The sequence below is a fragment of the Canis aureus genome, chromosome X, assembly GCF_053574225.1.
Source record: "Canis aureus isolate CA01 chromosome X, VMU_Caureus_v.1.0, whole genome shotgun sequence".
In the NCBI taxonomy this organism is placed as follows: domain Eukaryota; kingdom Metazoa; phylum Chordata; class Mammalia; order Carnivora; family Canidae; genus Canis; species Canis aureus.
This window is the reverse complement of record NC_135649.1, coordinates 59,104,630-59,121,176: the sequence shown is the minus strand read 5'-3', so window position 1 is coordinate 59,121,176 and position 16,547 is coordinate 59,104,630. Positions and strand designations below refer to the sequence as shown.

At 36.8% G+C, this 16,547-nt stretch overlaps 1 protein-coding gene across 2 annotated transcripts in view; it reads right to left on the bottom strand.

Moving 5' to 3' along the window:
• Positions 1-1,872: 1,872 nt before the first annotated feature.
• HDX (highly divergent homeobox) overlaps positions 1,873-16,547 on the bottom strand; it is a 306,534-nt gene continuing 291,859 nt past the window's right edge. For both annotated transcript variants that reach the window (XR_013374357.1, XR_013374360.1), the window contains one exon: positions 1,873-1,929. The gene's annotated coding sequence lies outside the window, so the exon portion shown is untranslated. The remainder of the gene's footprint in view (positions 1,930-16,547) is intronic.

Genomic DNA, 16,547 nt, shown 5'->3' with positions numbered 1-16,547 from the left:
TCTTTAGTCTTCAGGAAATTTTTAGCCTGAAATTTTCTATATGCCCATGTATCTCTGGATGTCTAATTATTGGAGCATAATATTAGAAGTTTACACAATAGAGGCACCTGGGTGGCTCAGTGGTTGGTTGAGCATCTTCCTTCAGCGCAGGTGGTGATCCTGGGGTCCTGGGATCGGGTCCTACATCAGGCTTCCAGCCAGAAGCCTACTTCTCCCTCTGCCTATGTCTCTGCCTGTCTCTCTGTGTCTCTCATGAATAAATAAATAAAATATTTTTTAAAAAGAAGTTTACACAATATTTAGTAATATTTTGTTGGCTCTGGAACTGGGATGTACTATATCTAGTTTCTAAATAATATATTGTTCACCATAAAAGGTAATGAGATGTGCTCCACCATCATTAGAACATGTGTTTTGAGTATTTTCAGGACTAAGGAAAGAGTACACTTAAACATTCACAGTGACTTATTTACCTTGTGATAAATGGCACTCATTGGATTACCAAGATCAAAGGTGAAAATAAGTGGTCATGTAATTTAACTGAAAAAGGTTAACTGACCCATATAGAGATAAAAATCTTCTTGGCCCCACTAAAGTTGTGTAAAATATGAACCAAGGACCTTTGATCACCAGATCACAGACCACTCACAGATCCTACGCTATGGTCTTGATTTCTAAACTGTAGAATTTACAAAGTAATGCTTCTTTGGGGTATAATTATAGAAAGAGCCATTTAGTCTCTCAGTATTCTATGCCTATTTCCCCAATGTTTATAATCCAAATAGCTGGAAAATGGTGAGCCAACACAGAATATAAAAGCACTACTAGGAAAATATTCAAATATTTTATTTTGAAGGTATTCAGACATAAATTATAAAAATTGATTCATATACACAAACAGAGAAGTTTTAAATGTTTAAGTTTTAGCAAATACTTACAGTCTTTAGATAATTCCTTGAAGTGTCAGAGAATTTTCATTTTCTAAAAATAGCAACTTTGTACCTTCTACAAATCAATTTGAAAATGGAAGCAATACACACATATCAAATGTCAGCTCATTGTTGCCTTTTTGGTGAAATTAATGAGATTAAACAATAAATAAATGATAAATATGATAATAGTTTTTCTTCTTTGGACAGTAACAATGCATGCAAAGCTTACAATGCATGAAAAGTGAAATCACTTAATAATACTAAAGACTAGGAAGAATACTAACAATCATTTTGTAATCTAACTCTTAAGATATTTATGAAAGATTGTTAAATTTCATGATTTAGCTTCAACTTACTAAATTGTAGTAACGGTATGTGCTACAAAGGCATTCTGCTGTATCACATATAAAGAAAATATCAAGCAGTAAAATTTTATTTTCTTTTTATTTCTGAGTCTCTTCAAATCATATCAACATATTTGGTTATAATGTCATTTTCTGAGGGAAAAAAAAAGTTGATCTTACTAGTGGGTTTACCAAAATGATAGAATGATAGGAAATGAATTCCAAGGATGATGTAAATAAATATAATAACCAATTATAGTTGACAAAATGGATACATTTTTTACAAGCCAAAGGAATATGCCAGATGTAAAGGTAATCTGGCTGCCCATGTCCTTCACAGCATTGTTCACAAAAGTTGAGTCACCAGTTTGACAAGTTACTTGATGTCTCTTCCCTAATTCACAATTTTCCATTGGGTTCCTAGCAAAGCTTAGAACCTTGTTAAGGAGACTTCTTTCTGAGATAAGGTGGACCAGTCACTGATTAAGAATATGGGAGTCGGGATCCCTGGGTGGTGCAGCGGTTTAGCGCCTGCCTTTGGCCCAGGGCGTGATCCTGGAGACCCGGGATCGAATCCCACGTCGGGCTCCCAGTGCATGGAGCCTGCTTCTCCCTCTGCCTGTGTCTCTGCCTCTCTCTCTCTCTCTCTGTGACTATCATAAATAAATAAAAAAAAAAATTCAAAAAAAAAAAAAAAGAATATGGGAGTAGCTATGTTACCCTATTCAAGCTTCAAACATACTCATAAATTTGTAAAGCAATTGAAATATATAAATGTATGCAACTACCAATTTAACTAGTTTCAGATTGTCCTTTGCATATAATTCACAAAACTGTTTTCCCCTACAATAAAACATGTGATTAGAGTTCCCATGACTGAAGTAATTTCCCTGGTGCCATCCATACCTGCTTACTAGGTTCTCCAAGTGTTTAAGGTTTCTAAATAAAATTTACATTAAACTGAACCAGATAATTTTAGACTTACAGTCATGGTCTTATTAACAACATACTCTAAGTCACTGGTAAGTATGCATCAGAATTTTCTGCAGGACTTTGTCAAAACACAGATTGCAGAAACCCAGTGTTTCTAATTCAATAAACTGAGGTTGGAAACTTAGTGTTTGCATTTCTACCAAGTACTCAGGGATTCTTATGATGCTGGTTTTGGGACTCCAATTTTAGAGCCACTGCTTTTTAAGTTATAATTAGGCAAAGTAAGACACACATATTTTAAAGTGATTTTGTTTAAAAAGCCTAAATAATTCACTTGAATTTCAGATCCTTTGAACTCATATGACATATGAACAGAGACTTGGAAAGTAAATATAAATTTAAATTTTCTAAGGAAAACCGATAGAAGGTAGAAACCCTATAGAGGTATTTTAAGATAATATAAAAACAGTTGGCAAGCTAATAACTTATTGTTAGTGTACAGAGTTGAATATAATAAAAAGTGTCTTTTCCCTGATGCCCCATTTCAGGAATTCAACTGGTAAAATAGGCAAATTTGGAGGTGGATATAGAAGAAAAGGATTTAAAAAAGAATAGGATTAAAACATTAAGACAACGTCAGGTACATGCAGCATAGTACCCTGGATAGCTCCCTGGAAGAGATGTTGTTTTGAGTCTAAGTTTGATCTTCTCTAAGTAAGCCTCTTCTATTTAGAGCCCAACTCCTTATTTGAATTCTGAATGTTCAAGAAGGCCATATATTTTTGTATATTTTTTATTTAAGTTCGATTTGCAAACATATAGTATAACAAGCAGTGCTCATCCCATCAAATGCCCCCTCAGTGCCTGTCACCCAGTCACCCCATCCCCCTGCCCACCTACCCTTCCACTACCCCTTGTTCGTTTCCCAGAGTTAGGAGTCTCTCGTGTTCTGTCATTCTCTCTGAAGGCAACATATTTATGTAAAGTTGAGTCCCTGGAAACTAGGGAGTGGGGAATTATTTAAATTTCCTCATTAATATTTGGACCCCATAACACATAAAAGTTGTATATATTTTTACCTAATTTGGAGTAACAGACATTCATAATATCAAGTAGGCTTATGTCAGGGCCTAGACATATATACATAAAACAAGATGTTTCAAACTAAGAATTGGGTTTCATTCTGAAACTGAGAATCATTTTCATTATTTCCTTTCTTTATTTAGTGAGTCAGAGTTCATTTAGCTCCTAAATTATTTATTGAACTGACATAAGCCTAGTCTCAACAGATTTTCACAGTGAATATAATATAAAATAGTCTTACAACTTAACATACTCCTAGAAAATACATCCTATAAAACCACTGGAAGTTCTTAAAGGCAACACAGTTTCTAGATAACTTCCCTTCTTTTTACAACTTTGAGTTCATTTAAATGGAAATTTAGTTAAAGCAATATTAAAACATATTTTAAACAAAAAGTTGTACATGCTTAATGTGTACAATATGATGATTTGGTACACATATACACCAGTAAAGATTAATAGAGCCAACTAATTAACTTATCATTTTCTCTTTTTTTTTTCAGTTCTTCGGCATTAAACTTTTTTTTAATAATAAATTTATTTTTTATTGGTGTTCAATTTGCCAACATAAGAATAACACCCAGTGCTCATCCTGTGAAGTACCCCAATCAGTGCCCATCACCCAATCACCCCCACCCCCTGCCATCCTCCCCTTCCACCACCACTAGATAGTTTCCAGAGTTAGGAGTCTTCATGTTCTGTCTCCCTTTCTGATATTTCCTATCCATTTCTTCTCCCTTCCCCTCTATTCCCTTTCACTATTATTTATATTCCCCAAATGAATGAGAACATATAATGTTTGTCCTTCTCCAAATGACTTATTTCACTCAGCATAATACCCTCCAGTTCCATCCACGTCGAAGCAAATGGTGAGAATTTGTCATTTCTAATGGCTGAGTAATATTCCATTGTATACATAAACCACATCTTCTTTATCCATCATCTTTCCTTTTTTTTTTTTTTTTTAATCCATCATCTTTCGATGGACACCGAGGCTCCTTCCATAGTTTGGCTATTGTGGACATTCCTGCTAGAAACATTAGGGTGCAGGTGTCCCAGCGTTTCATTGCATCTATATATTTGGGGTAAATCCCCAGCAGTGCAATTGCTGGGTCGTAGGGCAGATCTATTTTTAACTCTTTGAGGAACCTCCACACAGTTTTCCGAGTGGTTGCACCAGTTCACATTCCCACCAACAGTGGAAGAGGGTTCCCCCTTTCTCCACATCCTCTGCAACATTTGTTGTTTCCTGCCTTGTTAATTTTCCCCATTCTCCCTGGTGTGAGGTGGTATCTCATTGTGGGTTTGATTTGTATTGTCCCGATGACAAGTGATGCAGAGCATTTTCACATGTGCAAGTTGGCCATGTCTATGTTCTCTTCTGTGAGATTCCTGTTCATGTCTTTTACCCATTTCATGATTGGATTGTTTGTTTCTATGGTGTTGAGTTTAATAAGTTCTTTATAGGTCTTGGAAACTAGCCCTTTATCTGATACGTCATTTGCAAATATCTTCTCCGATTCTGTAGGTTGTCTTTTAGTTTTGTTGAGTGTATCCTTTGCTGTGCAAAAGCTTCTTATCTTCATGAAGTCCCAATAGTTCATTTTTGCTTTTGTTTCTTTTGCCTTCATGGATGTATCTTGCAAGAAGTTACTGTGGCCGAGTTCAAAAAGGGTGTTGCCTGTGTTCTCCTCTAGGATTTTGATGGAATCTTGTCTCACATTTAGATCTTTCATCCATTTTGAGTTTCTCTTTGTGTATGGTGAAAGAGAGTGGTCTAGTTTCATTCTTCTGCATGTGGATGTCCCATTATCCCAGCACCATTTATTGAAGAGACTGTCTTTCTTCCAATAGATAGTCTTTCCTTCTTTGTCGAATATTAGCTGACCATAAAGTTGAGGGTCCACTTCTGGATTCGCTATTCTGTTCCACTGACCTATATGTCTGTTTTTGTGCCAGTGCCGCACTGTCTTGATAACCACAGCTTTGTAGTACAACCTGAAATCTGGCGTTGTGATGCCCCCAGATATGGTTTTCTTTTTAAAATTCCCTTGGCTATTCGGGGTCTTTTCTGATTCCACACAAATCTTAAAATAATTTGTTCTAACTCTCTGAAGAAAGTCCATGGTATTTTGAAAGGGATGATATTTAAAGAGAGAACAGCTGGAATGCTCCATTAAGAAGAGTTTGCGCTTCTATCAAGGTAGGAAAACGAAAAAAAAAAATAAAGAAGGAAAGAAACAAAAAAGCATCCAAGGTGGAGGAGCCCCCGTGAAGAGAAGGGCTAAGGCCAGGCAGCGACCTCCCCCAGGACAGGAAAGCCCAGTCCCAGAGAAGCAGGAGCTTTACCAATCTTCCCAGATGGAAAGGCACTCACAGGGAGTTCCTGCAGGATCCCCAGAGGGGCAAGGATGCCCTCAGGCTCCCAGAGGCACTAATAGGAACTACACCCCAGGGGAGAGCTCACCACACAATGCGGTCCGAGCTCCCTAAAGAGCTGGAGCACAGGCTGGCAGAGCCTGGGAGCAGCTCCAGTGGCTCAGGCGGCGGCTCCATGCAGAGGGGGCTGCGCGGCCCCGGGAGCGCAATTTCACTGGTGCAGGCCCCGGAGCTCAGGGCATTGGGGACACAGCCAAGATCCGGCGCTCCCCCCAGGACAGGCAGAGGCCAGGAAGACACAGAACAGCAAGGACACTCCTGCTGCCTGCCACCCTGAGCCGTGCAGATCGGCACCCCCCACCCCCGGAGCATCCAGGCCCCTGTGGACTGGGAGCTGCGGTAGTTACTGAGGATGACTCCAGAGCTGGAGAGCTGGCGGCCACCACTGCTGTTCCTCCTCCAGGTGTCACCTTGTACCTGGGACTGAGCAGGGGCCTCACAGGATAAACAGCTCCTACTGAGCCGTGCACCTGGCAGGGGGCTGGGAAGCTCCCCTAGGTGCACACACCAGAGAATCAGCACAGCAGGCCCCTCCCCCAGAAGATCAGCTAGAAGGACAGGAGAAAAGCAAGTTATTGACCAGCAGCACTGAAAAGTTCCAGGGGAAGTTGAGGGATTTAAAGTATATAGAATCAGAGGATACTACACCTTGTTTTTTGTTTTCTGTTTGTCCCCCCCCACACACACTTTCTTTCTTTTATTTTTTCTTTTTCTCCTCTTTCCAGTACAACTTGTTTTTGGCCTATCTGCCCTGAGCTAAATGACTAGAAGGAAAAACTCACCACAAAAGAAAGAATCAGAAACAGTCCTCTCTCCCACAGAGTTACAAAATTTGGATTACAATTGAATGTCAGAAAACCAATTCAGAAGCACAATTATAAAATTCCTCAGCATCTTAAAAGCCATCTATGAAAAGCCCACAGCAAATATCATTCACAATGGGGAAACACTGGGAGCCTTTCCCCTAAGATCAGGAACAAGACAGGGATGTCCACTCTCACCACTGCTATTCAACATAGTACTAGAAGTCCTAGCCTCAGCAATCAGACAACAAAAAGACAAAAAAGGCATTCAGATTGGCAAAGAAGAAGTCAAACTCTCCCTCATCACCGATGACATGTTACTCTACGTAGAAAACCCAAAAGCCTCCACCCCAAGATTGTTAGAACTCATACAGCAATTTGGCAGTGTAGCAGGATACAAAGTCAATGCCCAGAAGTCAGTGGCATTTCTAAACACTAACAATGACCCTGAAGAAAGAGAAATTAAGGAGACAATCCCATTGACAATTGCACCCAAAAGCATAAGATACCTAGGAATAAACCTAACCAAAGAAATAAAGGATTTATACCCTAAAAACTATAGAACACTTCTGAAAAAATTGAGGAAGACACAAAGAAATGGAAAAATATTCCATGCTCATGGATTGGAAGAATTAATATTGTAAAAATGTCAATGCTACCTAGGGCAATTTACACATTTAATGCAATCCCTATCAAAATACCATGGGCTTTCTTCAGAGAATTGGAACAAATCATCTTAATATTTGCGTGGAATCAGAAAAGACCCCGTATAGCCTGAGGAATATTAAAAAAAAGAAAACCATAGCTGGGGGCATCAAATGCCAGATTTCAGGTTGTACTACAAAGCTGTGGTCATCACGACACTGTAGTACTGGCAGTAAAACAGACACAGAGATCAATGGAACAGAATAGAGAACCCAGAAGTGGACCCTCAACTTTATGGTCAACTAATATTCGACAAAGGAGGAAAGCAGCACTGGACAAAAGACAGTCTCTTCAGTAAATGGTGCTGGGAAAATTGGATAGCCACATGCAGAAGAATGAAACTAGACCATTTTCTTACACCATACTCAAAGATAAACTCAAAATGGATGAAAGATCTTTTGTTTTTTTTTTTTTTTTGGATGAAAGATCTTAATGTGAGACAAGATTCCATCAATATCCTAGAGGAGGGCAGCCCTGGTGGCACAAAGGTTTAGCGCCGCCTGCAGCCCAGGGCGTGATCCTGGAGACCGTGGATCTGTTCCCACGTCAGGCTCCCTGCATGAAACCTGCTTCTCCCTCTGGCTGTGTCTCTGCCTCTCTCTCTCTCTGCATCTCTATGAATAAATAAATAAAAATCTTTAAAAAAAAAAAACAAAATCCTAGAGGAGAACACAGGCAACATCCTTTTTGAACTTGGACACAGTAACTTCTTGCAAGATACATCCATGAAGGCAAGAAAAACAAAAGCAAAAATGAACTCTTGGGACTTCATCAAGATAAGAAGCTTCTGCACAGCAAAAGAAACAGTCAACAAAACTAAAACACAACCTACAGAATGGGACAAGATATTTGCAAATGATGTATCAGATAAAGGACTAGTATCCAAGATCTATAAAGAACTTATTAAACTCAACAGCAAAGAAACAAACAATCCAAACATGAAATGGGCAAAAGACATGAAGAGAAATCTCACAGAGGAAGACATAGACATGGCCAACAAGCACATGAGAAAATGCTCTGCATCACTTGCCATCAGGGAAATACAAATCAAAACCACAATGAGATACCACCTGACACCAGTGAGAATGGGGAAAATTAACAAGCAGGAAACAACAAATGTTGGAGAGGATGTGGAGAAAGGAGGAACCCTCTTGCACTGTTGGTGGGAATGTGAACTGGTGCAGCCACTCCGGAAAACTGTGTGGAAGTTCCTCAAAGAGTTAAAAATAGATCTTCCCTACGACCCAGCAATTGCACTGCTGGGTATTTACCCCAAAGATACAGATGCAGTGAAATGCTGGGACACCTGCACCCCGATGTTTCTAGCAGCAATGTCCACAATAGCCAAACTGTGGAAGGAGCCTCGGTGCCCGTCGAAAGATGAATGGATAAAGAAGATGTGGTCTATGTATACAATGGAATATTACTCAGCCATTAGACATGACAAATACCCACCATTTGCTTCAACGTGGATGGAACTGGAGGGTATTATGCTGAGTGAAATAAGTCATTCAGAGATGGACAAATATTATATGTTCTCTTTCATTTTGGGAATATAAAAAATAGTGAAAGGGAATAAAGGGGAAAGGAGAGAAAATGAGCGGGAAATATCAGAGAGGGTGACAGAACATGAGAGACTCCTAACTCTGGGAAAGGAACAAGGGGTGGTGGAAAGGGATGTGGGTTGGGGGTGGGGGTGACTGGGTGACGGGCACTGGCGGGGCACTTGATGGGATGAGCACTGGGTGTTATGCTATATGTTGGCAAATTGAACTCCAATATAAATAAATAAATAAATAAATAAATAAATAAATAAATAAATAAAAAGTCTTTACATTAGCTGATAGAATCAACTACCGAGACCATCAAATTCATGATTCTTAGTGAACCTGGACTAAATTTAAAGTTTTATATATAGCTGATGTGAATAAAACAATGAAAATAGCACCCAATTTTATAGACTAGAGTAGTTAGGTTGAGGAAGAAAATGTAAAAGGAAAGGGAAAAAAATGAGGGCAGGCAATGAGCCAAATGCTTTACGTTAAGTTACCTCATTACCTCAAATTCTGCAAATTAAATATAATTCCCATATCGCAGGTAAGAAAACAGGTTTAGAGAAGTTAAGTGCCCCACTAATTAGTAGCAAAGCTCACATTGGAATTGAAATCTGAGCCCAAGGGCTGTGTTTTCAACTACCCATCACTCTAGTGAAGGAAAAACATAATGAAGAATGAGACAAACTAACAAAAGCTAATTTCCAACAAAGTGGCTACTCATTACTTTCCCCATTATCCTACTCTGACTAAACAGCAAAACAATAATACAGCTTTTCTATTTAGTTCCAAAATATACTTACAGAACTGAACTATTTATTAATAAACTATGTTTATAAAAATTGATGCAGACTTTTTCTTTCTTGGGGTCAGAAACTAGGGCCAGAAAAAAGGAATTCTATGAATTAAGAGTTGGAACTATCATTTCTAAGCATTAAATATCATTAGTATTCCAAATTCCCAAACTTAGCCTGTGTGTTTATAATATAATCATTTGTACTGCCATAAACTCTTGTGAATCTGTTCTAAAAATACAATTTAGGAAAAACATTATCAGGGTATATTGTAAATGATAAAAAATGAACATACAGATCTGTAGCATTAATATTCTAGTATCAATGCACAAAGATTTATTGGCTTTGTACATTGGTTGATGGCTTAATGGATTTAGTGAATAGCTAGTTTTTATAACCAGAACATGCATGTAATAATAATCAAATATTTTATTATTTAACAAATTTCTGGAAGCATAGGTAAACCCAACCTGGAAAACAACTATTATATAATCGTACTGCTCCCTCTAACTACGACATCTTTTCCCTCCATTCATTCTCAAACACTTCAAATGTTCCACATAAGCGTTTTCCTTTTTCTAAGTAACCTCTTCCATATATATATATATATATATATATATATATATATATATATATATATCTTCAATTTTTACTTATGCTCCACTTCACTAGGACAACTGCTTTCTCAGAGTTCACTTTTTAGGAAATCCATGCTCTGTCTTCACAGGACATTGTGGTTCATCATTTCCATATTGAGATTCTTTCTTCTCTTTCCTCCATAACAGTATCTATCTTGGTTCTTTTTTTTTTTTTTTTGCATATTTTTAATTGGACTTCAATTTGCCAACGTATAGTATAACACCCAGTAATTCTTTGCCTTTCCTTCATATATTCAATCTTTATTTACTCCAGTGGCTATTCTATTGTCTAGATCTTTCTGTGGACTTATTTTTTAATGCTCCTGGTTTCTTTTTCATTTTTTATCTTGGAAATTTTATTTATTTTCAGGGCTTCTATCACATCTGTGTTGATGACAGCTAAATTGAGATTTCAGGCAACATCTAGTCTCCAACTTATTACTGAAAATGTTTATACGACTATCAATCATTTCTACAGATTCTACAAGTCCAAAACAAAACTCATATTTTTCCCATAACTATCTCTTTCCTATCTTTCACCCATTCTTCCTCTTTCTCTCTCTCTCCCTCACTTGTTCCATTCTTCCATCTATGAATCATCACTTTCTTTGACCTATTTTATTATATCTTCCACCAAGTCCTATCAAATTCTTCTCTTACCACTGCTCTTATGTTATTATGTCAACTGGACATACTGGTCCAAGCCAGAGCTGGGGAAACATGTGAAACTACCATCAGCACTTTGCCTTGTGTCTCCAGAATCTAAGTCTAAATATCATGCTTTTGCTATATTACTTAGCCTGCTATCCAAGATTGTTGCATATTGACCACTTTTATTTGCCAAGCCTTTTCCATTAAAATCTTAGTTTCAAAGATTTAGTATTTTAGGTATAACACTTATTTCCTTTCAAGACACAATTTGTCTTTGCCCAATGATAAGGACTATGCTTTCAATAAAGGTTACTAATGTTTTGACATATATTAAGAATCCAGAAACTACATAATTCCACTGCCTGCTTGCTTTCTTGAACTATAACTCCTCTGAAAATACAATGAGGGGAAAAGTAGAATAGTCAAGATACTATCCCTGTCTTAACTGTTCAATCCAGCCTAGATTTCATTTTCGATCACTTCAATTATTCTCTTGCCAATTCCATCACCTTTCTTATTCATTGTCCTTATGTAGCATCCACATGATAAATTCCAAAGATATATCAATCAAAATGTCCACCTCTTTGGCTGTACTACATTGAACTCCTGAATGCTGTTATAGAAAATTATAAATTGGTCTAATTCAAATTCTTGCTCTCTAATCTCTACTTTCTTTCAATGCCACCCAGTCATTCTCCTATCTCCCTCACTTTTAACAGGCATTTCAAACATTCTCTACTCTCCTACCACTACCTCTCTGCTCTATTGTCTCTTTTTATTCATTTTTTAAAAACCATTTTATATCTTCAAGTGTACAATTAAGTGGCATTAAGTACATTTACAATGTTTTTAATCTCATCACCATTCCCAGAATTTTTCATCCCCCCAAACAGACAGTGTGTATCCATTAAACAGTAACTGCTCATTGATCTATAGTGTCTCCAGAAAGACTCACTTTCTCTGTGGTGAAATTCAAACACATTATATGAGGATCCCTTAAATTTTCTGCCATGCTACCTATAATCTTACATGCTACCTACAATCTTACTCAGTTTCTCCTCCTCCCCTTCTATCACAATGGAAGAAGTGACACACCTCTGGTCCAAACTTAATATCTCCACATAACATGTTCTTGATCTTACTGTTTCCTGATATCTCAAGGTACCACCCCATCAAGTCCCCCATCCCAAACTCACTTTCTCTTTTTATCTGTCCTATTTTTTGACTGTTTCCCTTGCTGTGCAAAAGCTTTTTATCCTGATGAAGTCCCAATAGTTCATGTTTGCTTTTGTTCCCCTTGCCTTTGGAGATGTATGTAGCAAGAAGTTGCTACAATTGAGATCAAAGAGGTTGCTTCTTGCAGTCAGATTTTTTAAAATCAGAAATATTTTTTTAGATAAACTACCAAACAAAACTGATAGCATGAGATGGCTCTCTGAAGTCTAATCTGAGTAGGCCAAGGACAAAAGAGATCTGAATAGTCACAGTGGTGGCAGCCTGGGGCTCCTGACCTGGGGGGATACAACCCACAGCCTCCCCACCCTGAGCCTGAGCGGTGCTCCCATGCCTGGGGACATGGTTCTACCACTGCCTCACTGGGATCACTAGAATTCTTCTCTAGGACTTTAATGGATTCCTGTCTCTTATTTATCATTTTTATCTATCTCATCTTTCATCCATTTTTTAAGTTTTGTGTATGGTATAGGAAAGTGGTACAGTTACATTCTTCTGCATGTGGTTGTGCAATTTTCACAACACCATTTATTGAGGAGACAATCTCTTTTTTTCATTGAATATTCTTTCCTGCTTTGTCAAAGATTAGTTGACTATAGAATTGAGGGTCCCTCTCTGGGTTCTCTATTGCATTCCACTGATCAATTTGTTGGTTTATGTGCCAATACTGTACTGTCTTGACCATTACAGCTTTTTAATAAGAATTGAAGTCTAGAATTATGATGCCTCCAAGCTTTTTTTTTTTCAACATTACATTGGCAATTCAGGGTCTCTTCTGGTTACATACAAAGTTTAGGATTGTTTGTTCCGGTTCTGTGAAAAATGCTGATGGTACTTTTATAAGGATTGCACTGAATATGTAGATTGATTTGGGTATCATAGACAATATTTGTTTTAACAATATTTGTTTTTCCAACTTGTTAGCATGGAATGTTTTTCCATTCACTTCCATCTTCCTCAATTTCTTTCAGAAGTGTTCTATAATTTTAAAAGTAAAGATACGTTACCTCTTTGGTTAGGTTTATTCCTAGGTATCTTATGGTTTTTGGTGCAGTTGTAAATGTGATCAATCCTTTAAATATACTATTGGATCAAAAAAATAAATAAATAAATAAATAAATATACTATTGGATCATATTAGCTAGTATCTTGGTGAGAATTTTTGCATCCATGTTCATCAGGGATGTTGGACTGTAACTCTCCTTAATAGTGGATGGAATTCCTTCTCTGGTTTTGGAATTAAGGTAATGCTGGACTCATAGAATGCGTTTAAAATTTTTCCTTTCATTTCAATTTTTTTTGAAACAGTTTCAAAAGAATAGGTATTAATTCCTCTTTATATACTTGGTATATATCCCCTGGGAAACCATCTGGCCATGGACTCTTGTTTGTTTGGAGATTTTTGATTATTGATTCAGTTTCTTTGCTGGTTAAGGTTCTGTTCAGGCTTTCTATTTTTTCCTGTTTCAGTTTTGATACTTTATATGTTTCTAGGAATGTATCCATTTGTTCCAGATTGCCTAATTTTTTGGCATGTAATTGCTTAGAATATTCTCATATAATTGTATTTCTTTGGTGTTGGTTTTGATCTCCCTTCTTTCATTCATGATTTTGTTTATTTGGGTTCTTTCCCTTTTCTTTTTGATATGTCTGGCTAGGGTTTTATCGATTTCATTAATTCTTTCAAGGGGTAAGCTCCTAGTTTCATTGATCTGTTCTACTATTTTTTTATTTCTATATCATAATTTCTGCTCCAATATTTATTATTTATCTTCTACTGTGAGTTTAGGCTTTATTTAGTGTCCTTTTTCCAGCCCCTTTAAGTGCAAGTTCAGTTTGTGTATTTGAGACTATTCTTTCTTGAGGAAGGCCTGTATTGTTATATACTTGCCTCTTAGGATTTTCATCCCTATGTCCAAAAGGTTCTGAACTACCATGCTTTCATTTTCATTTGCTTCCATGTATTTTTAAATTGTTATTTAATATCCTGGGTGACCCATTCAATCTTCAGTTTGATGTTCCTCAACCTCCATGTATTTGTGTTTCTTCCAAACTTTTTCTTGTGGTTGCCTTATATTTTATAGCATTGTGATCTGAAAAAAAATTCCTCATATGATCTCAATGTTTTTGTACTGGTTGAAAGCTGCTTTATGACCCAGTATGTGATCTATTCTGGAGAATATACTATGTTCACTCAAAAAAGGATGCATATTCTGCTGCTTTAGGATGAAATGCTCTGAATATATCTATGAAGTCCATCTGGTCCAGTGTGTCATTCAAAGTCCTTGTTTCCTTGTAGATCTTCTGCTTCGATGATCTTTCCATTGCTGTGAGTGGGGTGTTAAAGTCCCCTCTTATTATTATATTATCATCAATGAGTTTCTTTATTTTTGGTATTAATTGGTTTCTATATTTGGCTGTTCCAAAGTTAAAACCATAAATATTTATAATTGTTAGATCTTCTTGGTGGACTGACTTTTTTATTACAATATAGTGTCCTTCTTCATCATTTATTACATTCTTTGGTTTAAAATCTAATTTGTCTAATATAATGATGGCTACTCCAGTTTCCTTTTGATGTCCTTTAGCATGATAAATGGTTCTCGACCCCCTCACTTTCTCTCTGGAGGTGTTTTGGTTCTAAAATGAGTCTTTTTAAGCAGCATATCAGTTTGGCTTGTTTTTTATCCATTCTGACACCCTATGTCTTTTTTTTTTAAGGTTTTATTTATTTATTCATGAGAGACACACACTCACACAACACAAACACACACACGGAGGGGGGAGGGAGAGAGAAAGTCAGAGACATACGCATAGGGAGAAGCAGGCTCCATGCAGGGAGCTTGATGTGGGACTCAATCCCGGGACTCCAGGATCACGCGCCTGAGCCAAAGGCAGGCACTAAACTGCTGAGCCACCCAGGTGTCCCTACTCTATGTCTTTTGATTGGAACATTTTGTTCATTTACATTCAGAATAATTATTAATAGATATGAATTCAGTGCCATTGTATTATCTATAAAGTTGCCATTCCTGTAGATTGTCTCTGTTCCTTTCTGGTGTATGTTACTTTGGGTTCTCTCTTTGTTCAGAGGATCTTCTTTAATATTTCTCGCAGGGCTGGTTCACAAATTCCCTTAGTTTTTGTTTGCCCTGGAAACTCTTTATCTCTCCTTCTATTCTGAATGACAGCCTTGTGGATAAAACATTCCTGGCTGTGTATTTTTCCCATTCAGCATGTTGAATATGTCATGCCAGAATTTTCTAGCCTTCCAGGTCTATGTGGACAGGTCTGCTGCCAGCCTTGTGTGTCTACTCTTATAAGTTAAGAACTTCTTTTCCCAAGCTGCTTTTAGGATTTTTTCTTTATCTTTAAAATTTGCAAGTTTCACTATTATATGTCAAGGTGTTGACCTATTTTTATTGATTTTGAAGAGGGTTTTCTGTGCCTCCTGGGCTTGATTGCCTGCTTCTTTACCCGGATTGGGGAGTTTCTCAGGTAGAACTAGTTCAAATAAACTTTCTCCCCCTTTATCCGCCTCATCTTCTGGGACCCCTATTAGACAGATATTATTTCACTTCATGTAATTGCTGAGTTCTCTATGTCTCCCTTCATGATTTAATACTATCTCTCTTCTTTTCAGTTCCTTATTTTCTGTCATTTTATCTTCTATATCACTGATTCTCTCCTCTGCTTAATTCATCCTCATTTTTATAAACACCACTTGGGACTGTATCTTGATAATAGCATTTTTTAAATTTCAGCCTCACCAGATTTTAGTTCCTTTATTTCTATAGTGAGAGATTCTCTAGTGTCGTTTATATGCTTTTTTCATCCCCAGCTAGTATCTTCATAATCATTGTTTTAAATTCTAGTACAGATATCTTACTCATGTCCATATTGATTAAATCCCTGCGGTACTACCTCCTGTTCTTTCTTTTGTGGTGAATTTCTCCATTTCATCATTTTGCCCAGAAAAGATAAAAGGAGAAAAAATAATAATAACAAGAATGACAACAGAATAAACCAAAGCTAAAACCAAAACCAAACCAAAACAAATAACAAAGAAAAAACTAGATCCTGGGTATATTTTGGTTGCTTGTTAAAAGAAACTATATCTCAACATGAAAGAAAGAAAGAAAGAAAGAAAGAAAGAAAGAAAGAAAGAGAAATTTTATGTATATATACATATACATATACATATGTATATACATGTCTATACATATACATATATACATATACATATATACATGTATATATAATATATAATATATAATATATAATACAATGAAATTAAACAAAAATTAAAAAACATATTACATATAAATTAAAATTTAAAAATTAAAAATAATAAAATAACTGAAAAAATTGTACTGAGAGACTAAAAAATAATTTTGAAAAAGAATGCTATGTACTGTTTTCCTCAAGAGCTAAAGCTT